This window comes from Choloepus didactylus, chromosome 13, assembly GCF_015220235.1.
Source record: "Choloepus didactylus isolate mChoDid1 chromosome 13, mChoDid1.pri, whole genome shotgun sequence".
NCBI classification, from domain to species: Eukaryota; Metazoa; Chordata; class Mammalia; order Pilosa; family Megalonychidae; genus Choloepus; species Choloepus didactylus.
The window spans coordinates 92,880,367-92,904,663 of NC_051319.1; the positions used below are offsets into that span (position 1 = coordinate 92,880,367).

Genomic DNA, 24,297 nt, shown 5'->3' on the forward strand with positions numbered 1-24,297 from the left:
AAACTAGAAAAATAAAATAAGCCCATAGATAGCATGAAGAAAGAAATAATCTAGATTAGAGTAGAAATTAATGAAATGGAGAATGGTAGAACAATAGAGAACATCAACAAACCCAACATTTCTTTTCGAAAAGATCATCGAAACTGTCAAACCTTTAGCTAGATATGTAAGAAAAATAGAGAAAGCTCAAATTATTGCAATGAGGAATTATAGATGGGATAGCACTATTCACCCTACAGAAATGAGAGGATTAGGAAAATACAATAAATAATGTATTTTAAAAATTATATAACTTAGATGAAATTGACAAGTTATAAAAAGACACAAAATACCAAATTGACCTAACAAGAAATAGAAAATCTGAATAGACATGTAACAAGTGAAGAGATTAAATTACTAATTAAAAACTTCCCACAAGGTCAAGAAGAAATGGCTTCTTTGGTGAATTCTACCAAACATCTAATAAGGAATTAACCCCAATCCTTCACAATCTCTTTCAGAAAATAGAAAAGGAGGGAACATTTCCTACTCTTAGGTGTGTATTATCCTTTTACCAAAACCAGACAAAGTTATCCCAAGAATAGAAATATCCCCTAAATGCACCTTATGCGTCTAGAATAAAAAATCTTCAACATAATACTAGCCAACAAAATCCAGCAATATATATTATTTTTATACATTTATTTTCATTTGATTAATTAATATATAAATAATAATATACCATAACCAAGTAGGATTTTCCCAGGAATGCAAGATTGGTATAACATCCAAATACTACATTAATACTACATTAATAGATAAAGGGACAAAAATTATTTATTTCAATAGATGTAGAAATTCTTTGACCAAATCCAACACCTTTTGAAGATAAAAACTTCCAACAATCTAAGAATAGAAGGGAATTTCCTCTGTCTGATAAAATTCACCTGTGGTATGGACTTCTTTCTCAACTATATTATTATCTATATAGATCCAAACTCTATCATCGTATATGATTCCTCTGATCCAGATATCACAAGACAGAAAGTATTATAAAGACTGCATTTCTTTCTGGAGTCTCTAGGAAAGAATATTCTTCCAAGCTCGTTCATGTACTGGTGGAATTCCATACCCTAAGATTTTAAGCCTTAGGTCCACATTTCCTAGTGGCTGTCAGTCCTGGGCCAACCTTAGCCCTTAGAGTCCTCCCTCTATCCTTGCACATGGTCCCCTACATCACAGAACCAGTAATGGTGCTTTAAACCTTTCTTATTTTTGGAAACCTTACTGCCTTATCTCTCTTATATCTTCCTCTTGTGCCACATCTCTCTCTGAGTCCCCTGAGAGAAAGTTCTCATCTTTTAAGGGCTCATATAATTAAATTGAGGGATGCAGTTAATCTAGGATAATCTCCTTTTCTTAAAGTCCATAACCTATATTACATGTGCAAAGTCTCTTTTTTCATGTATATCTCAAGGGTTCAAGGGAGTAAGACATGGACATCTTGGCAGGGTCATCCTGCTGACCACCATCTACCCCTAAGATTTGTATACCTCACAAATGCAACATATCACTCCATTCCAAGGTCCCCAAAGTTGTCATCCCATTACTACATAAACTCAAAATCCAACACCTCATCTAAATATTATAAACTCAACATTTCCAAAATTCATATCAAAATTAGGATGAAGTTCTGTGAATAATCTTTCCTAGGGGACAATTCTTCTCCATCTGTGAACCCATGAAACTAAAGAAACAGAGTGGCTGCTCCCAACATCCACTGGTGGCACAGATAATAGATAACAGTTATAGACGTTCTCATTCGAATGAGAAAAATCAAAGGAAAAACATATCCAGAAATCCAAAGCCAGTTTTGAAATACAACAGAACAAAATTCATTATTATCAAGGCCTGGAAATAATCTTCTGTGCTTCTGTGCTCCACTCTTGGGGTCTTGTTTCCACCCACTGGGCTTTGTTTCTGCCCTCTGGGCTCTTGGGTCCATACTCTGAGTCATCATTCCTCTTCCATGAAAGGCAAGACATGTTTGCAGCTGAGTAATTTTATCATCCTGCTTCATACCTGTAGAATTTATGGAGATCTTGTGTCCTTCATTCATATTCTCTGGCTCTTTCAGTCCAAACTGGTAGTGTTTTTGTTGATATAAAATTCTCAAGAACTTTTTGGGTCCTCCTTTGCATGTCATTGGTACTCACTGCTTTAGACAGAAGTCAAGTCCACAATTCTTTTAAAGTAATTCCTTCTCTATTTTTGTCTTCTGCTGAGATGTCTGAAGAGCCATGCCCTTAAGCTTCCTACAGGCCCTCTGGTTTGATTAAGGGGATCTGTGACTTGTTTAATCTCTTTGTACTGAATAGTCTGTTTAATATTTTCAGTGTTTCAGAGAATGACAGTAGAATTACCTACTCAACTTTTATTCTAGAGCATGTTTTGCCTTAGAGAATCTCTTGTGGACCCATTTGTAAATAAGATCATTTCATGATCTTATTAGTTAAGGTGTGTGCAAACTGAATGAGGGTGGGCTTAAATCTAAAATGGCTGAAGTACTTAAAAGAAAAGGAAATTGGGCACAGAAAGAAAAGCCAAGGGGAACTGTCAGGAGTTAAAAGTCAATGGAATCCAGAAGATAAAGAAGTAGATGATACCATGTGCATTGCCGTGGGATGGAAAAGACTAAGAACAAGGATTTCTGGCAGCCAGCCATAGTATGCCTTAGTGTTTGAGGAAGAAGCATCACTTTGCTGACACTTCAATTCTGGGCTTCTTCTAACCTCAAAATCATGAGCCAATAAATTTCCATTGTTTAAGCCAACCCATTTTATGTTACTCATTTTAGCAGCTGGGAAACAAAAACACCTGAGGATTTCCCAAATCATTAAGTTCTACTTCCTTTGTGTTTAACAATTCTTTCTTCAATATATCTCTCTTCCCTGAGATTTTACTATAAGCAGCAAGAAGAACAGCAAGAAGCAACAAGGACAAACATTCAACACTTTGCTTAGAAATCTTCTCAGTTAAATATCCTAGTTCATTCATTAAAGTTCTGCTTTCCACATAACTTCAGAGACAATTCTTCTAAGCTTTATGCCAGCATAGAATGAGGATGCCCTTTTCCCCAATTTCCAGAATATATTCTGCATTTCCTTTTGAGGCTTTGCCAGCAGTAACTTTAAATCCATATTTCTATCAATAGTCTTTTTATGATGATTTTGATATTCTTTAAGGCAATTTATATTTTCTCTGTAATGCTCTTCACTTCTTCCTGAGCCTCACCAGCAGAAATTTTAATGTCCATATTGCTATTAAACTGTCCGTCTTTCTCTATCATGTTTCTCAAAATTGTTCCAACCTCCATCCACTGGCCAATTCCAAAGCCACTTCCTCATTTTTGCTATTTGCTACAATCTGGTATTAAAATCTGCATTACATTTCCATCACTTCTGTAATAAATTATCACAGAGAGATTTAAAATAATACCCATTTATTAGCTCACAGTTTCTGTGGGACAGAAGTCCGGTCACAGCATGGCTCAGATGGCTCCTCTCCTCCAGATCTTGCAAGGTCAAATTCAAGGTGTTGACAAGGCTACATCCTTTCTGAAGTCTTTGGGGATTAATACACTTCTGAGGTCAACCAGATGTTTGGCAGTGTATTAGCGTTCTCCAGGGAAACAGAATGAAATGGAAATAGTATGAGATTTATTATGGAAATTGGCTTATGCAACTGTGGAGATGGCAAGTCCAAATTCCATAGGGCAGGCCACAAGGTTGAAGGTTTGTGATGAATTCCCCATGGAAAGCTGTCTGGCTGAAGGAGGGATGGAAATACTTCTTTCCGACTGCTGAAATCATCAGTTCTCCCTTTAAGGCCTTCAGCTGATAGGTTGAGACCTCTCACATTATTAAAGGCAATCCCCTTTGCTGACTACAGATATAATCAGCCATAGATGTAATCTACTGACTAATGATTTAAATTACAAAATGTCCTCCCATTAACATTCAGGCCAGTGCTTGCTCGCCCAAGCAACGGGACACCATAATCTAGCCAAATTGACATATGAACCTAAGCATCATAGGAGGAATTCAATTTCATGAGGTTTAGGCCTGTGATGCCCATTTCCTTTCTAACTGCCATTTTGGGGCTACTCTTAGCTCCAAGAGGTCTCTCTTATCTTTGCACACAATCCCTGACATCTTAGAACCAGCCATAGTGCCCTGAATAAGAACGAGACAGAAATGTTAAGAATATCTCGTGTTGGAAGGCATATGTCATTATCCCAGTTACTAAAGTTTAAAATATTAACACTGCTGTGAAAAATCAGATGAAGTGGTACTCTCTGGGGGATTTTGTTTCTTATACTGGGCACAGGATTGTGTGTCTTATAGCAAATTTTCCTGTCAGATGAAAGGTAATTTCCCATGTGCTGTGTCAACTCAGAGGAAGAATTGTACTAGCCTGAAGGACAATCATAGGGTTTCTAGCGAAACATTTCTTTAGTTAGAAATTGCCTGTTTTCAGTTCTGGTAATCTCTCTGTATCTCACTCAAATTGAGGCAAAAGATGGGCTTATATTTGGCCATATAATATGATGACATCTATGAACTGCCCAGTAGAGCTATTAGGACTGAGAGGTTGCTTGAGGGCTCAAGTTTCCATTTACTATTGGAAAATATATTTTACCACTACACAGCCAATGCCTTGAGAACAGAAATCATATCTTCTTTTGTTTACTATCTTATTGTTAGCATATTGCATAGATCCTGACATATATATACACACACACACACACACACACACACACATATATATACACACACATGTATATATATTAGGTATTTAATAAACATGTGAGCTGGAAAAGTGAATGAATGCATGTATGAATATACCAGTAAAACATTTCTTGTATAAACTCTCTATGAAAGAAAAGAAAAACCCTAGGAAGAAGCATTTGTATTAACTTGGGCCAGGCGAATATGCATTTTAACGGACACTGAAAATAAAGAATATATAATATAGATGTTAAGTAAATAGTCATTACATTTGTACATTCATATAAATATTTATAGTGCAATGACTATGAGCTTGCCATGGTAATTATGGCAAATGTCTTCCAATGATAATTCTACACTTCTCCTGTAAAATAAAGTTTTAAATGAGTGTTTGGTCTTCCAGTTAAAGCCTAATTCTCATTGGATGTGAGGTTTTGAGGAATGGACCACCATCTGTCTTGGATCCTAAGACAGAGCCAAGAGGGCAGAACAAAACAAACATACATATAAGTACAAACCAAATTAAAAAAAAAAAAACCAAACACTGCAAAATCTTTGTAGCCCTCCCCACCAGGTGCTTTCCTCAATATCCCTCTCATTATCCCAGAGGAAATCACCAAAGTCAGAGAAACAACATAGAAATAATCAGAAAGTAAATATTTGAAAAGCACATTCCTAATATATTATTATAACATGCTGTATTAATTAGGGTTCTCTAGGGAAACAGAACCAACAAGAAATACCTATAAATATAAGATTTTATAAAAGGGTCTCATGCAACCCTGGGAGACATGAGTCCAAATTCTGTAGGGCAGGTGGCAAACTGGCAACTCTGATAAAGGTGTTCAATGAACTCTTCAGGAGATGCTGGCTAATCGAAGAAGTGAAGGTCCTCTCTCTCCCTTAAAAGTCTTCAACTGATTGGATTAAATCCAGTTGATTGCATTCTCTCATTGTGGAAGACACGCCCTTTGTTGATGTGATCAGTCATAGGTGCAGTCAATTGACTGATGATGTAATAAACTAGCCTTCTGGTTTATTAATCAGCCACAGATGTCCTTGCAGTAATGGTTAGGCCAGTGCTTACTTGACCAGGCACCTGGACACAGACACCTCACCTGGCCAAGTTGACACATAAACCTAACCATCACACATGCCATATGCTAAAGAGGAAAAATTATTAATATATTTATGTTAAAGACCAAATACAAAACAAACATTAATGAAAGCACAAGCAAACTAAGAAAAAAATAAAAATAAACTTCTTAGCCCTCCACATCAAGGATTCCCACAAATTCCACCCTCCTATACCCTTCCCAATAAAACTACAAAAGTCATTGTTGTATTACCTTTCTCTTGCTTTTGGTAATAATTTCACCATATTTCTATTTATTTCTAAAATTGCAAATTATGCATTTTGAATGTTTTAAAAAACATAATTGCTGTTTATATTCCCTTCTTAGATTCATCCACATGGTGTGTAGAGCTGAAGTTCATTCATTTTTTCATTTCTGTATTTTTCTGTTGCTCCTGTAACAAATACTAGATGCTCAGTAGCTTATAGAAGCACCCACCTATTATTTCAGAGTTTCTGTAGGTCATAAGTCTGGACAGGGCTCGTCTCAGCTGGTTCCTCTACTCCAGGTCTCATATATCAACTCAAGGTGTTGTCCGTAGGGCTACACTCCTTTCTGGGGGCTTCAGGGGAGCGTTCTCTTTTGAAGCTCATTCAGGTACCAGCATAATTTAATTCTGCAGGCTGGGGGTAACTGTTTCCCAGCTGGCTGTAGCCTGGGACCACCTTTAGCTCCTACGGGACTCTCTCTGCTCCTTACAAATGGCCCCCTACATATCAGAACCAACAATAATCTGTCAAATCCTTCTCACACTTGAAATTTCTCTGACCTCCTTTTCTCTCTGACTCGACGTGGAGAAAGGTCTCCAATTTTAAGGACCCACATAACTAGATTGAGCCCCCCAGGTAATTCAAGATACTATATCTATGTTAAGGTCAATAATTTTAATTGGTCATTTAATTTTAATTGCATCTGTGATGTTCCTTTTGCCATGTAACATGTATTCATCATTTTCAGAGCTTAGCACTTCCACATCCTTGTTGGGCCTCTCTGCCTTCCATAAGCTCTGCATCATTGTATACTCTATGAATATACAATACTAATTTTTAAATTTTCCTATGGGTTATTTGAATCACTTCTAGGTTTTATTTTTTGTTATTGCTATAGTTATTTGTTTTCCTGTTTCCAAGTATGAAAAATACTGCTCAAACATTCTATTATCTATATTATATGTTTATATATAAAAGGGAATAAAATTAGGGGGAATAGAATTACTGTGTTAAAGTGTATTCATATGTAAACCTTTTCTAGATAATGACTCTTCTAGTTTGCTAATGCTGCCGGAATGCAAAACACCAGAAATGGATTGGCTTTTATAAAAAGGGGGTTTATTTGGTTACACAGTTACAGTCTTAAAGCCATAAAGTGTCCAAGGCAACAGGGTACCTTCATTGAAGGTTGGCTGATGGCATCCATAAACCTCTATTAGCTGGGAAGGTAAGTGGCTGGCGTCTGCTTGCTTCCAGGTTGCGTTACAAAATGGCATTCTCCAAAATGTCTGCATCAGCTTCCAACGGCCGTCCTCAAAATGTCTGTCTCAGTTCCAGCTAGCTAAGAGCTCCTTCTGTCTGAGCTTATATAGTGCTCCGGTAAACTAAACAAGGCCCACGCTGAATGGGCAGGGCCACACCTCCATGTAAATTATCCAATCAGAGTTATCACCTAAAGTTGAATGGGTCACATCTCCATGGACACTGAATCAATAGGTTCCAACCCAATTCACACTAATAGGCCTGCCCCCACAAGAATGCATTAAAGAATATGGCTTTTTCTGGGGGACATAAATATACAAACCGGCACAATGCCATATTGCTGTAAAACCTGATTTTACCAGTTTAAAAATTTAGCAATATGAGTGTCCTGGTCAAGCTATTTACAAAAATGATTTGTTAGTGTTTTCATTTTTTACCATTTCATAGGTGACAGAATATATGTCATTATGTATATACACTGTATTTTTTTCATTCATGAGTTTGAGCATATTTTCATATATAGTTTGGCATTTGTGTTTCATCTTTTCTGAAATGTCCATTTATATCTTAATTTTTGAAATTATTTATTTTCTTATTTATTCATGTGTTTTTTTAAATAAACAACCTGGGATCTTTTCTGTTTCACCTTTCTCTTGTCCATCCCTGCATACCACATTCTGTTAGTATTTAAAATTGTATGATTAGATGATATCAGGTAGCAAAAATCCATCCCCTTTGTTCTTCATCAGGAGAACTGTGAATATTCTTGGATATTAGAACTTCAATACAAATTTTGAAATAGGCTTGTTGATTTCCATTAATAACTATAAAAATAATTAATGGAATTTCTTCGAATCTTTACAAAATTATTACATTTTGTAACAAATCAGAAAACTGTGACACTATAGCAAAAGATCTATCATTTGTGTCATCATAGCTTCAGGAGGAGAAGAGAAAGAGAGCAAAGATGAAAAACAATACCATAAAACTTCCCAGATTTGATGAAAGACAAAAGCCTACAGAGTCAAGAAGCTGACTGAACCCCATAAAAGATTTATTTAAATATATATATATATATACTCCAAGGCACATCAAAATCAAATTCTTTAAATAAAAGACAAAGAAAAAAAATCTCAAAAGCAACCAGAGAGAAATGACCCATGACCTATATAGAAACAATAATTCAAATGATGGTGGATTTCTCATCAGAAACCACTGAGTGCAGAAAGAATTGGAATAATATATAAGGTGGTGAACAAATAAAAGAATAACTGTCACCCCAATATTGTATATCCAGCAAAAAATATCCTTCAGAAATGAAGATAAAATGAAGACATTCTCAGATGAAGGAGAATATAGGGAATGAATTGCCAGCAGACCTCCTCCTGTTAAAAAATAATTAAAAATATTTTCATATTGATAGAAAGGAACCACAGAAGGCAACTTAGAACATCAAGGATGAGAAAGAACAATAGAATAGGTAAATATCTGTAAAAATATAATAGACATCCTTTCTTTTCTTGAGTTTTCAAATTTTGTCTGATAGTTGAAAGCAAAAATTATAATATTGTCTAATATTATTTTAATGATATCTACAGGCAATATTTAAGAAAAGTTCATCATAAAGGGGGGAGGGTAAAGGTACCTAAATTGTGGTAACCTATTAACACTAGTAGACTGTGATAAGTTACATATATATTTTAATCCTTAGAGCAACCATTAAAAAGTTGACAAAGAAATATACTTATAAACAAAAATCAAAACATAGATAAACAACCTGGAATCTTTTCTGTTTCACCTTTCTCTTGTCCATCCCTGCATACCACACTCTGTTAGTATTTAGAATTGTAGGATTAGATGATATCAGGTAGCAAAAATCCATCCCCTTTGTTCTTCATCAGGGGAACTGTGAATGTTTTTCATTCACAAAAGAATGAAAAACAGAGGGAATAAACAAAACATTATAAAATGCAGACATGATCTTAATATATCAATAATTACATTACATATAAATTCTCAAAACACAACAATTAAAAGAGAAAGACTGGTGTACCGAAAACTTACAAAATGCTTATGAAATATATCAAGGACAATCTAAATAAAAGGACAGGAATACTTTGATTGTGGATTGGAAGGCTTAATATAAAGTTGTCAGTTTTCCTAAAAGCAATCTATAGCAACAATGACACTTCTATAAAAATCCCAAGTTTTTACATAGATATAGATAAGCTTATCTGAAATTTACATGGAGGAAAAGCCCTTCTGGAATAATGAAGTAAGGAAGATTGAATGCTCATTCCTGCTTAAAAACAATAAGACCTCTTGGAAAAAATATCAAAATCAAATTTTTCAAAACTCTGGATTAACCAAAGGCTTGCAAAAATATGAGGAGCTTTAATTCACAATACTGACCAAATAACTTAAAAGGAAACATTGGAGGAAGGAGTGTTTTCAGAGTGGTTTGAAAAGGTCTGACAAATCCCTGTGAATCTAGAAGACCAAACACATGTACAGGATAGACCTAAGAATGCCTTACTATCTCACCTCTGCCTGAACTTGAGGCTCTGTGCAAACAGAAAGTAAAGTTTCAAGCAGGGTTTTAAATCACCTGCTAGGACTTGAAGGCATGCTAAAATAAACACTGTGCTTCTCTGCAAAAGGTGGGATGCTTATTGGCTGAAGGCATTTAAAGAAATCCCTGTCCAATCACAAACTGAACACTAACTGCGTAATGATGTCAGTGACTCACCCAACAAAGAATAGACTTTGTAGAATTAATCCAGAAAATAACCAAACAAACAGCACAAAAAATAACAACAAAAACGACACAAACAGTAACAACAAATCCTATGGGAGAAATAATTTGTTTTCCAGATTTGCCACATTCTATTATTTCAAATGTCCAGTTTTCAACAAAAAAATACAAGATATGCAAAGAAACATGTAAATACGACACCCACACAGGAAAAAACAAGCAGTCAATATAAACTCTCCCTGAGGAAATTAGGTAATGGATTTTCTAGCCAAAAAATTTAAATTAGCTATTGTAAATATGTTAAAATAATTGAAGGAAAGCACATCTAAAGAATTAGAGAAGAGTATGAGAGCCATGTAACCAAACAGAGACTCTCAATACAGAAATAAAATGATAGAAAATGAAGCAAATGGTAACCTTGAAGATGCCTGTTACAATGCATGAAATGAAAACTCACTAGAGGATCTCAACAGCAGATATGAGCTGGCAAAAGAAATAACTGGTAGCCCTGAAGATAGGTCAATTGAGATTATCTAGTCTGAGAAAGAGAATAAAAACTGAATAAAGAAAAATGAGCAGAGGCCTGTAGGAAATTCACAAATATATAAAAATTAAATAAAATTCCTAAGTAACCAATGGGTTAAAGAAGAAATCACAAGGGAAATTATAAAGTACTTAATGAAAGCATATGGAAATTTATGAGTTGCAGCTTAAGCAGTGATTAGAAGCAAATTTATACCTGTAAACATGTACAATAAAAAAGAAGGATCTCAAATTAATAACCTAATCTTCTACCTTAAGCAACTCACAAAAACAGGCCAAGTAAGCCCAAAGCATAAGAAAGTAAATAACAAAGATTAGAGCAGAAATAAATTGGAGAAAATAAATATTAGAGGAATTCAATAAAACCAAAAGTTGTTTTTATGAATAGATCAACAAAACTGATCATACATTTAGCTCGAATGACCAAGAAAAACAGGAGAAGACTCAAATTACTCATATCAGGAATGAAAAAGAGGACATCAGATCTGACCTTACTGAAACAAAGAAAAAAATAAGGGATCATTTGAATAATTATACAGAATAAATTAGAGAACACATGAAACAGACAAATTCATAGAAAGACATAAACTGCCAAAACTAAGTCAAGATTCACTGATGATTTCTACCAAACACTGAAGGAATTAATGTTCGTAAACGCTTCCAAAAATTATGAGAGAAAGGAAAAGTCCCAATTCATTCTAGAAGCTGTAAATCAAACAAAGACATCACAAGAAAACTACAGACAGATATCCTTTTTGAATACACAAGGAAAAATCCTTAATAAGATAATAGCAAACTAAATTTAAAACATATTAAAAAGATAATACCCCATGATCAAATGGGATTTATCCCAGGTTTGCAAGGCTATTTTAACATATGAACCTCAATAGACTATACCATATTACCAGAATACAGGACAAAACTACATGATCACCCCAGTAGACACAGAAAAGCATTTGACAAAATTCAATCCTCTTTCATGATAAAAACATTCAACAAACTAGAGATAGAACAGAGCCTCATCCTCTTGATGAGGATGAAAGACTGAATGTTTTCCCCTTAAGATGAGTAACAGGAAAAGGTACCCTTACTACTTTTTTTTTTTAAACATTGTAATGAAGGTTATCATTGGGCAATTAGAAAATAAAATTAAAAAGAATTTATAAGGAAGAATGATAACTAGCTTTACTCACAGGAAACATGATCTTGTAAATAGAAAATCCCAAGAAACCCACCAAAAAAAAAAAAAAAAAAAATATATATATATATATATATATATATATATATATATATATATATAAAACTAAAAAGCAACTTCAGCCAGATTGCAAGATAAAAGATCAATATCCAAATTTTACTATTTTTCTGTACATTAGCAGTGAACAATTTAAAATGAAAATAAGTAACCAATTCCATTCACAATAGCATCAAAAAGAATAAAATATCTAGGAATAAATTTAACAAATTTATAGAAGTGTAAAACTTGTACATTGAAAACTTCAAAATATTGTTGAAAGAAATTAAAGAACTACATAAATGAAAATATATCCCATACACCTGGACTGGAAGACATAAAATAGTAAAGATGGTAATATTCCCAAACTGATTTACAGATTCAACACTTTTCCTATAAAAATAAAAATCTGAGCTCTCTATTTGGAGACATTTACTAAAATTCATATGGAATTGCAAGGAAATTTGATTAGCCAAAATAATCCCAAAAAAGAACAAAATTTGAGGACTAATACATCCTACTTTCAAGACTTACTAAAATTCTGCAGTAATCAAGAAAATGTGGTATTGGAATAAGGATAGACATACAGATCCACTGAAAGTCCAGAAATAAGCCCATACACTTGTTGTCAATTGGTTTTTGACAAGGGTGCCAAGACAATTCAATGGGAAATTAGTCAAACCTTGGATTAGTCAAGGATTTCCTTCATATAATACCAATTGCACAAACAAGAAAAAATAAATTGGACTTTATCAAAATTAAAATTTTATGCTTCAAAAGATACCATCAAGAAAGTGAAATAATCACCCCACAGAATGACAGTAAATATTGGCAAATAATAAATCTAATAAAGGAATTATATCCAGAATATATAAGAACTTTTAAAACTAAACAACAAAGAAAAAAATTATACAATTTACAAATGGGCAATGTGTTTGAATAGCCATTTCAGCCAAGGGAGATAAAAATGGCAATAAGCACATTAAAATATGATAAAAAATTTAGTAATTAGGAAAATACCAACCCAAATCACAAGATTCTACTTCACACACACTAGGATAACTAAAGTAATAAAAAAGGGAGACAAAACCAGTTGTTGATGAGGATGTGGAGAAATTGGAATGCTGATACATTGCTGCTGGGATTGTAAATGTCACATTTTTTTTAATGACTCAGAAAGTATATATTTAAATGTACAAAGTAAAACTATAAAATTTTAGAAGAGAACACAGGATAAATTCTTCATGAACTAGGGTTACAAAAGGAGTTCTTAGATATGTCACACCAAAGCATGATCCATTTTTTTTAAAATTCATGAATTGGACTTTATCAAACTGAAAACTTTGCTGCATGAAAGCCTAGATAAATATTGAACATCCATACAATTAAGTTCTTCCAGTAATAAAGAGCAATGAATTATTGATATGTGAAAAAAAAAAAAATGGATGGCCCTTAATGACACTATGCTGAGTTTAAAGAAGCCAGTCTCAAAATCTTACTTGATGAACCAATTTTATAACATGCTCAAAATGACAAAATTCTAATGATGAATAACAGATCATTAAGTGCTCTGACAATTGATCAGTAAAGGCTTATTGTTGGAGAGAGTGTGGCTGTAAAGGGGAAGCAGGAAGAAGTTTACTTGTAGTATTGGAACACTTCCCCATCCTGATTGTGGTGATGGATGCCCAAGTCTGAACATATGATAAAATTTCATAGAACTCTACACTAAAAACCAAAGAGAAGTATACTGCATTTGAAAAATGTTAAAATCCAAATAAAGCCCTTAATTTAGTTAATTGTTGTGTACCATGTCAATTTGCTGGTCTTCACACTGTACTCTAATTGAGTAAGACGTTATTGTTACATGAAGCTGATTAAAGACTACACAGGAACTCACTGTATTATTTATGCAACTTCTTGGGAGTTGAAATTCAATTCAATATATGTAAGTTAAAGGTACAGAAATCAAATCAGTGGTTGCCAGGGGCTGGGGGATGTCAAATGAATTGACTACAATGTGGCACAAGGGAATTTGGGGGGTGATTGTGGAGTTGCTTACATGATGGTATAAGTCTGTCAAATTTTTTTCTATAAAATTTTGATTTTAGTATGTGCAAATTATACTTCAATCAACATGAAACAATTCAAATAAAATCATTCCAAGTCTTTAATAGGCATATCTCCTATACCGAGTTCTGGCAATGTTTACCTACATTTACTATTAAATAACATTTTTTAGCTTAAGAGAGTAGGAATAGTAAACTCTAGAGTTTCTGGGTTTTATTAAATAATGTAAAGTAGACATGACAATCCAGAGTAAAGGCCATTCTTCTCAATTTTAAAGTGTTTGCAAATATTTTCTGGATGCTCAGATGAAGATTAAGGTCCAATTTTTTTTAAGTAATGCATTCTATATTTTGGTCTTTCGATAATTTCTAATTCACCCTTGATGGACTGGATGACTCTTACTATTTGGTGCAAATTATTTATCAGACAAATAGCACAGACTCCTATATTTGAAAGTTTTGCCTGGACTTTTGATGTTAAAATCATTTAGAAAATAATTTAGTATAATCTTTAACATAAAATGATGACATACAATTTGCAGTCAAATTAACTTTATGACTACCTTAAAAGGATGTAGGACTTTTGATACCATTTCATGGTATAGAATAAATAAAATTCTATTTGGCACATTTTAGATATTTTGTACTGAATGATTGTAGTTAAAGTGTCCTTATCTAATTGAATTTGCAATGATGATTTTCTGAGACAGGTTTGATTCAGTAGTCTGGTTCATTTTATAGGTGTCCGGAGAGTAACTAGAAGCATAAGGATGCTTGGTGATGATGCAGAGAAAAGAATAGGGCAGTTGCATTTGATTTGGAAGCTAGTACAAGAAAAAAGAGGGCCCTTCCTTGGTATTGGCCACTAAATACTTGTCTTAAGTCATTCTGTTTTCCTTGGGCCTCCAGGTTCTATATACAACTGATACTCTATAATTTCAGCTATAAACGATTAATATTTGTGGTATGAATGGAAAATATTATTTGGGGCAAGATTCCTAGTTAATGTACTAACCAGGTGCCATTTACAATTGTGTATGGTGAGGTGGTTTTGCAATCATTTGCAAAACACAGAATTACTTGAATACTGTGTGCCTTGTAGAGTTTAGTTTAATAGCCCTAATACACGGAAGTCAGATGGCTGCAAAACCAACAGGATGCTTATAAAGGAATAAAATGGTTCAGAAAAGCTTATTTCTTTGTGTTCACACACCAGATCAGAAAACACTGTGCCATGGATGGTGATAATGCCTGCGCATTCTTACATCCTGTCTGACTTGAGAGAATGTGCAGGATTCTCTTCAATTCTTCCCTGGAGCTTAATTAAGCCAATGTTTACTCTGCATATCAATCTTGACTGGAGGGGCAACTTTGGTATACAATGTCACTGTCAGGAAATACTAAAATAGGTAAAATTAGGTCATGTGAGCAATAAAACACCTCAGTTTTCTTTATTAAAGTTATTTTTCCACTATGATAGTACATACATGTTCCTTGTTTAAAAGATTATACAGAAATGTAGAAACAAGAAAACCTTAACTCCATCATCCAGAAGTAACAAATTTTAATATTTTGGTGTACTAAGTTTCAACTGTTAATAGTTGATCTTTTTTCTTTAATTATGATCATAGGTATATAGACAGATTTCATATGCTGATTAAAGTGCCTTGTATGATTATAAAAATAATAAATGTATGTATTATAATGGCTACAATAAAAGGAAGATAATAAAAATGCTGCTAAGTATGTGGAGAAAATGGAACCCTCATGCATTGCTGGTGGGAGTGTAAAAAAAAATAGCCATTTTCTATGTCTCATTTTCATTATGACTAAAGTATGGAACTGATGTTTATCTAATAAGACTCTTGTAAGAACTAAGTTAGATATACAAAGCAGGCTGCCTGAAGGAACTTTTGTAGATAACTGTCACTCCATGAAGAAGAGTTCCCATTCTCTAATAGATAATTTCAACCAGCACATTGAAAGTTCCTGCTCTCACTTACCATCTGATAGCTAACATCTGACATAATGCCTGTCACATAGTAGGTTGTTATGTAATAAGATGAGTAAAAATGAAAAATAATACATATATGAATATCTCATGCTCATAAAAAAAATTTTATACTGGCCCTCTGAAAAGAAAAAAGGCCATGCAACTGGGTGAATAAATTTTTACATTATAATGGAAAATATTTCTTTAATTATAGGAAAGAAAGGATATTTGAAGAAATATAAAATCATTTAACATTTTATAAGAAATATTTTGGATTTTAAATTGAATTAGGTTTTAGATTTTCAAACATATTATTAAGAAATTGAATTGAATTGAGTAACTGAACATAGAGAATCAAAATCCTGAAATCACAGGATCTTAGAGTTGGAAAGAACCTTGAACATTTTATATGCCAACTTGTGTTCCACAGAAAGAGTCACCTGGTCTTCTAGGAATAAGGTCCTGAGAAGAATCTAATTGCTATATCCACCACAAAATGCGATCAAAATAAATGCCATATTGATGTGCATTTCCATCAAAATTCAGCATGTACCAAAATGATCAAATTTAACTCTGTTCGGAAAAAACCTGTAGAGAAAATAAGACACAGAGAGAAAGAAAATGAAAAAATTAAAGAAATTAAACTTGCTGTGTTGTGCACAAAGTGCTTCTCATTGAGGAGGATATGCTTCAGGACATAATGGAGAGACTGGGCTCCTTTTCCACAAGCAGCTGGGCCCCCCTTGCTCCTGGGCCCTGCACATGTCTTCTTCCTGCTGTGGGGCCCCTTGACCCTTCCTACTTGCTCAGTCCTGACTTAGTCTTGGAACCCATCCAGACATGAGAAAGGAGAGGTTTAAGGGTTGAGCTAGTGGTCCTTGAAAAGGAGATGGCAGTTTGGGGATTATAAGTGCAAGATTTTATAAGAGGAAATACCTGTGAGTGACTATGGAAGGTTGATCAGGGAGGCTGGCAGAACCTTCACACCAAACTCCAGAGCGAAGAAGAGAGAGAAAGGAGATTGGATGGAGGTATCTTAGACTAACTTGCACTCTAAGAAAGACCTGAAGACTGTCATGGAGTCCAGGAGATAAAGTTAATCATCAGAGGAGTCCCTTCATAGCATGAATGGACCCATTGTGATAGATTTCAAATTGCAGCATTCATCAGAGTTCCTGGCTCACTTGCACTCCCCGTTAACAAGACTCATTTCCATGGAAACATAGAGATTTATTGTGCAGCATCAGGGCTTTGGAATTACATTATATTGGTCCCTAATCTTCCATTAGTAATTCATAAGAAAATAAATTTAGTTAAATTAATTGATTATTATATTTGGAGAATATTCAGCATTGTTAAATACAAAACCACTTTCAGAAATGAGAACTTCAGGGAAGGTACAAGTGTGTGCCCTGCATCTTTTATGCAGATATAATAGTCATTCTCTGTATATGCTCAACCTAAGTTATCAGCCACAAGAATTGTCCTAACATTTTGTGATAGTTTCTTCATTACCTTGTTAGAAAAAATTAATTACTATTGTGCTCTTACCTCTTCTCTCTGCAGAAAATACACAGATTTGTGTAAGTTTGACCATTGGTTGCACAGACTGGATCACTTTCACTGTTGCAAGCAAGTGTTGTATATGTGCCCAGAGGACATACTGGCTATAAAATATAGAGAGACAGTATGAAATTTATCAGATAATCAACACTGGAATAAAATTTTCTTCAATTCTAATATGAAATGCCATTAATTAAAATATGATAAATATAATGTAGGTTTAATGACAAACACTAATGTAACCAAAACCCACTTAAAATTTAAGAAATAATCAACTTTTTTTTACAAGGTCATGCACTTTGATAAATTCACCAACCTCTTCACTCTCCCAAATTCTCTTAACTTCTAATCATAACTCCATACTTTCATCATACTAGAACAAATTTTGAAACTGAATTTGATTATATATATATATGTATAATATACATATATTTTTTCATTCCTCTGCCAGCCATCCCTACCAACTTTCCATATTCTTTCACAGATATTTCCTCTCATAATATATATTTATACTTTATATACACACGTATGTATATTTATGTATTTTATATATATACACATATGTGTGCATGTAATTTGGTTAGTTTACACAGTCTGGGTAATTTGCATAAATAAACACTATGTATTTGTACATGATTTACTTTTTTAACTTCCCTGTGACCTTTTCTATTTTGGTATTTAGAGCTATAGTCATTTCTTTTGTCCTGTGTATAATATTCCACATGTGAATATATAAAAATACGCAGTTTTAATACACCCTTACATGGATAATTAGGTTGGTTTCTTTCCCTTTTGTTTTGCTGGGATGAACTTTTCTGCTCTAAGCACCCATTAACCTGTCTCAGATGTTTACACATAACAAAGTTTTTGCCAAAGAATGGCATTTGGATAAGAAGATTTTTCACCTTGTCAGGATAATGTCAAATGATCTTATATAAACTAAAAATCTTGTATAGAATTTTGAATTTAGGGTAGTAATACCTATTTTTACTTTTTGAAATTTCATGTTTCTGAGCATATTGCTTGGATTTTGTGGTGCTGGAATTTACAACACAAAAAAAGTTAATACCTTTTTCAACTTCCTGAAGAATCAGTATTACCTTACCTTTTTCGTGTGAACTGGAAAGGAAATTTCTGCAAAAAACACACAGATGAAAATGTTAAAATTTTGAAAATAAAATAAAGTATTGTCTCTGGTAAGAAATGACTACATCTTTTAGTTACAGGAATCTATATAAAATGTCTAAGAAAAAGTAATAGGAAATGTGATGAGCCTTTAATGGTGGTAGCAAAACCTAAATTCACAAAGTAGAACAAAACGAAATATTTTTTAATTCTCAAATTGTTTTCACTGTGTGAAAAAGATTTTATATATTTTAAACACTCTTTCCAACATCCTGCTTTGAAGATACCACTGTTTCTTCACTTTTATAGATGACATCCTATTTAGAGAAGACAATGCCTTTCATGATGACACAACGTGAGGAAATTAATCAGTACTTAATTCATCAGTATTCTGCTCTAATTGCATGCCTCTATCCAATACTACCATCTATCTATTCTGAAATTCATGGACCACATTGAACTTTAAGGAAGAATAACTTGTCTCCAAGAAATGAATGAGTTTCCTCTTTACACAAAACCTTGATTCTGGGGTAATCAGAGCTGGCAAGCAACAAATCAGATTGCCAAGGAATATCAAACCCAGAAGCAATCATTCCTCCTCACATGCTGCATTTAAAAACCGAGGAATCTGATGTTCAAAGGAAAAAAAGAATTGAGGTAAAGATCTTTAGGTGCACATAACCAAAGAGATAAGATCTCTATTGTCTTTTCTAACACACTACTTTGTTTCCATTTCTCTAATTTGGGAAATGAGAAAAAGCAATCCACTGTTGAAATTTCAAAAAAAGTAAAAAGGTATTTGTATATGCCCTGTTTCATGTCACCAGTTTATGACCCAAACCCAAAATGAAACGAGGCCCTCCATACTTAAGTTATAGCAGTTGTTTCCTGCATTTTCTGAGATATGCAAATTATTTCACCCAGGACTAGAAAATTTACTCACCAGAATTAAGAGCAAATGTCAAGATAGTGACTAAAATAGCTTTGATCCATGTCAAGAAGAAAGGCATCTTATCAAGTCTGTGGAAGAAATACTTCAAATGGTTTAGCACTCAAGGAACAAGGGAAAATTTTGATTTTTCCAATGGATGGATAAATTGAATCCAGGACTCAAGTATGGAAAGTTTCCTACTAGTAAAGGGATTCCTCAAACCACCTAGAGTCCTAATTAAGGTGGAACACCCCCTCTTCTTCCCCCAACCCTATGAGTTAACAATACATAACACATGAACAAACAGAAGATTGCCTGGAGATGTGAGAGAAAGCCCAGAAAAAGTCCTATTACACACATAAGAGGGAGCTGATTAATCCCAACCCTTTCAGCTAGGCCAAAAGGAGCCTGCACTTTAGAATGTTTTTCCGGAGAAAATAGAAACATGTATTTCAGAAAGGGCTAACTTGGAGCAGTCCTCACAAAATGCTACACATGAAGTCTAGCTCCTTAGATTCCCTACGACCTACCTACACAGAGAGGAGGCCAGCAGCTCTGGAGATCCTTCCTGTCTTGTCTGCCTCCTCAGCCACCTCCACCTGCTGAGTCTCCTTACTGATGTGTGGGCGAGGAGCTTGATGGGGGGTAAGACAGATGGCCAGGGCAGATAAGACATAGGTAGTCTGTGTTCTGCCTGCGGGTTATAAAGCAGGTCATGAAAGGTCCCTCACAAAGAATTCTCCATAGATCTTCCCTCAGCAGAAGGTTTGGGGACAAGTTGATCTGATGAACCCAGAAATATGAGGAGGAAAGAAGGTAATAAAAGTGGTTAAAGATCCTAAGATACAGAAGATAATATGAAAGCTTTCCAAGCAAGTGAGTTGGAAAGGACAAGAGAATCAAAGCAAGAAAAATAATGAGATTTGTGAATTGTAACTAGGCACATATGCCTAGACTCTCATTAGTTTTCAACACTAGCAGCATATTTTACTCAATTGAAAGTCTTTCTTTTTGTGTTATACTTTTATTTTGAGACAATTGTAGATGTGCAATAGTTGTAAGATAATACAGAAATCCTATTTACCTTTTAACCAGTGTCTCGAATGGCAACACCTTGTAAACCTATAGTACAATGTCATATCCAGGAGTGGACATCACCTGGTGGCCTCTTTACTAATGCCCAGTTCCACCACCAAGATAGTGAAACAATCATTCATAGATGAGGCCTGAGCACCAGTTAAAAAAACTCCCAGATGGGTTTGGACCAGCCAGCTTTGGGGACCCTTGGACCAGACCACAGGATATAAATTTCTGGGATAGAAGAGACAGAAACATGGGTGGTTAAATTGAGGCCACATGAGGCAATGCTCTAAATTAAACATTAAGTAATTTCATCTTTATTTCATAGGTAAATGAGAGACTGGAAGATTTTTAAGCAAGAGAGATATTTGTTCAGAGTTATCTTCTCCCTAATTTACTAATCTGCATCACATTCTAACTCATTGGAATAGAGGCTGCCAGTTGATAGACCAAATTCAAATCTCATTTACCACTTATTAACTTTAACTCAAAGTTTAGACTTTCTAATCCACAATTTCCTTACTTTAAATATGACTATAATGATTCTTATCTCCTTGGTTTGTTTTAAATATTTAAAATATTTAAACTTAAATTTTCACTTTAATCTATATTTAAATTGTGAATTAGATTTAGAATAGTCACCCTAATCCTACCTATCTTTTTACAATGAAGGAACCCAGTATTTAGAAAGGAACCTTTGAGTCTAGAAATGTTCAATGCCCATTTGATGGGAGACATCAAATTCTGTCAAGTGTAGAAAATGCTACATGTTTATAATAAATTGAATATTATATTTGTAGTAACTCTTTAAATTAGTTACATACACACAGGCATATCTGTCACTGATAATTCTTCTTTTGACATTTGAGGGCAAAGTAAACTGAAACCTAGAGTTGAAGCTGCTGGGAAGCCCTGTGTGTGCCCCACACTGGACTTTATTTTCAGACATACTCATCAGCAGAGAGTAAGAGAAGGACAGACTGCCTATGACTCACAGAAAGCTATGAAGATTTTAAAATTCACCAGAAAAAGGAATGTTAGACATGTGGATTATTTAGCAGAGCTTTGTGTCAAAAAATGTTGCATATATTATTTGACTTGTGGCAAGGATAGCAGTAAAAAGAAAACAACTATGTCTTGAAGAGAATAGAGATTTTCAAAGACAAAGAGAGACTGGGAACCTACATCAGTCTCTAGCCTTCCCAATGTCACTGTCCCAATAAGTTCTGGGCAAAAAACCCATCATTTTGGAGAGTAATAGGGATGACCTACCTAGGTTTAACCTAAATGTGTAAACCACCAACTAAAATTCATACTGGACCCTTCCCCAGATTACTGTATAATTCAATTATTTTTTGAAGATCAAATACTGTTTGAAACAATTAGAGTGGGCTAAATTTACTAAACTTTCAAAAGTAACTGGAGTCTTCTAAACTGCCTCATGACTCAAAGAAATCAAAGTGATTCGGTGACATTTACACCAGGAGGAAAAAAAAAACAAAAAAAAAACCAGACTAGGGACAGGGATGAATTTCAGTAGAATAGTGTTTCTAGAGATTAGACTCTGATGCTCAAATCCTTTCTTATGGGAGGGAAGGTGGGTGTTGAATAGGGTACCAATAAACTTCCAGGCAGCTTCTGAATAGGGGAGGCCTGTCGAACTGCTCCACACCAGCTGGGCATGTGAGGATTGTGTAAGAGGGTGAGAAGAAAGAGACATGCCTATCCGGGGTCTCTGCATAAAAAGAAATATGGTGAGGGGCACAGAGGTTAGCTGATAAAGAAAGAGCCTCTAGACTACAGAAGGAGACCCTTAATGAATGGGACCTATCTCTGAATCAGAAATCACCCTGTCAACAGGATCAAGAGTCTAACAGAAAACAACTCTTACAAATCCTCACATCCAGCTTATAAGGGTAGACAGAGGTTTACTCATATAATCAGACCCTTTCACATTCTGATATCCCTGTTGGTAGGCAATGGGCTAATATAAATTCCTATAGAAATTTATTATCACAATAAAGGAAGATAAAAGAAAGTCAGTACCAAAGCTTAGAATTGTGAAAAGTGACCAGAGTCATGATAGCATTTAAATTTTCTGTATATTTTATCTAAAAAAAAAAAAAAAAAAAAAAAATCACAATATTTGACAGATAAACTAAATCATAGAAATCTCAGGACTGGGATGACTTTTTAAAGAAACATCAATTAAACCCTCACACCTATGGCCAACTGATTTTTGATATGGGTACCAAGTCTACTCAATTGGGAAAGAACAGTCTCTTCAAAAAATGGTGCTGGGAAAACTGAATAACCATATGTATAAGAATGAAGGTGAACCCCCACATCACGCTATATACAAAAATTAACTCAAAATGGATTAAAACTCTAAATATAAGAACCAGAACTATAAAATTCCTAGAAGAAAATGTAGGGATGCATCTTCAGGACCTTGAGTTAAGAAATGTTTTCTTAGACTTGACACCAAAAGCATGAGCTACAAAAGGAAAAAAATACATCAATGGGATTACATCAAAATTGAAAACTTTTGTGCATCAGATGATGTCATCATGAAAGTAAAAACTCTACCTATAGAATGAGAGGAAACCAAAATATGATAAGGTTTTAATATCCAGAATTTATACAGAAATCCTATAAATCAATAACAAAAAGACAAACACCTCAATTGAAAAATGGACAAAAGACTTGAATAGACATTTCTCCAAAAAAAATGGCAAAAAAAAAAAAAAAATCACCACATGCAAAGATGCTCAACATCATTAACCATTAGGAAACAGTTATAAGATACCATTTCAACCCACTAGAATGGCTATTATTTAAAAAATAGTAATTACAAATGTTGGAGAGGATGTGGAAAAATAGGAACTCTCAATCATTGTTGATGGGAATATAAGATGGAGCAGACACTATGAAAGGCAGTTTGGTGGTTCCTCAGAAAGTATGGACTTAGCATATAACTCTGCAATGCCACCTCTAGGTATATACCCAAAAGAATTGAAAGCAGGGATTCACACAGGTAATTGCACAGTGATGTTCACAGTAGCAGTCACAATTGCCAAAAGATAAAAGCAACACAAGTATCCATCAACAGATGAATGGATAAACAAAATGTTGTATAAACATACAAAGGAATATTATTCAGCTATAAAAAGAATGAAGTTCTGATGCATGCAACAACATGGATGAACCTTGAAGAGGTTATGTTGTGTAAAATAAGCCAGACACAAAAGGACAAATATTGTATGATCTCACTGATAAGCATATTCATAGAGTCAGAAACTAGAATACACCAGGGGCTGGGATGGGGGTAGGGAATGGGGAGTTAATTCCTATTTGGTATAGAGTTTCTGTTTGGGGTGATGGAAAAGTTTTGGTAATAGATAGCAGTGATAGTAATACAATGTGATGTGAATGTAATTAACACCACTGAATTATATATCTGAATGTAGATAATGGGGAAATTTTAGGTGGTTTATATGTTGCTAGAACAAAAAAACAAAGAAGCCAACCATAGAACTGTACAACACAAGCAGTTATCCCTAATTTAAATTATGGACTAGTTAACAGTACAATTATAATTCTTAATATATTAAGAATAATATTCTT

General features: G+C 34.3%; 1 long non-coding RNA gene across 1 annotated transcript; it reads right to left on the bottom strand.

The window, feature by feature from the left end:
* Positions 1–16,271: 16,271 nt before the first annotated feature.
* Positions 16,272–18,670, bottom strand: LOC119508484. The gene is made up of 3 exons (XR_005211456.1): positions 18,640–18,670; positions 17,523–17,638; positions 16,272–16,559 (listed from the first exon to the last, which is right to left on the bottom strand). It is a non-coding gene; the product is annotated as an uncharacterized LOC119508484 (long non-coding RNA).
* Between the last annotated feature and the right edge of the window lie 5,627 nt (positions 18,671–24,297).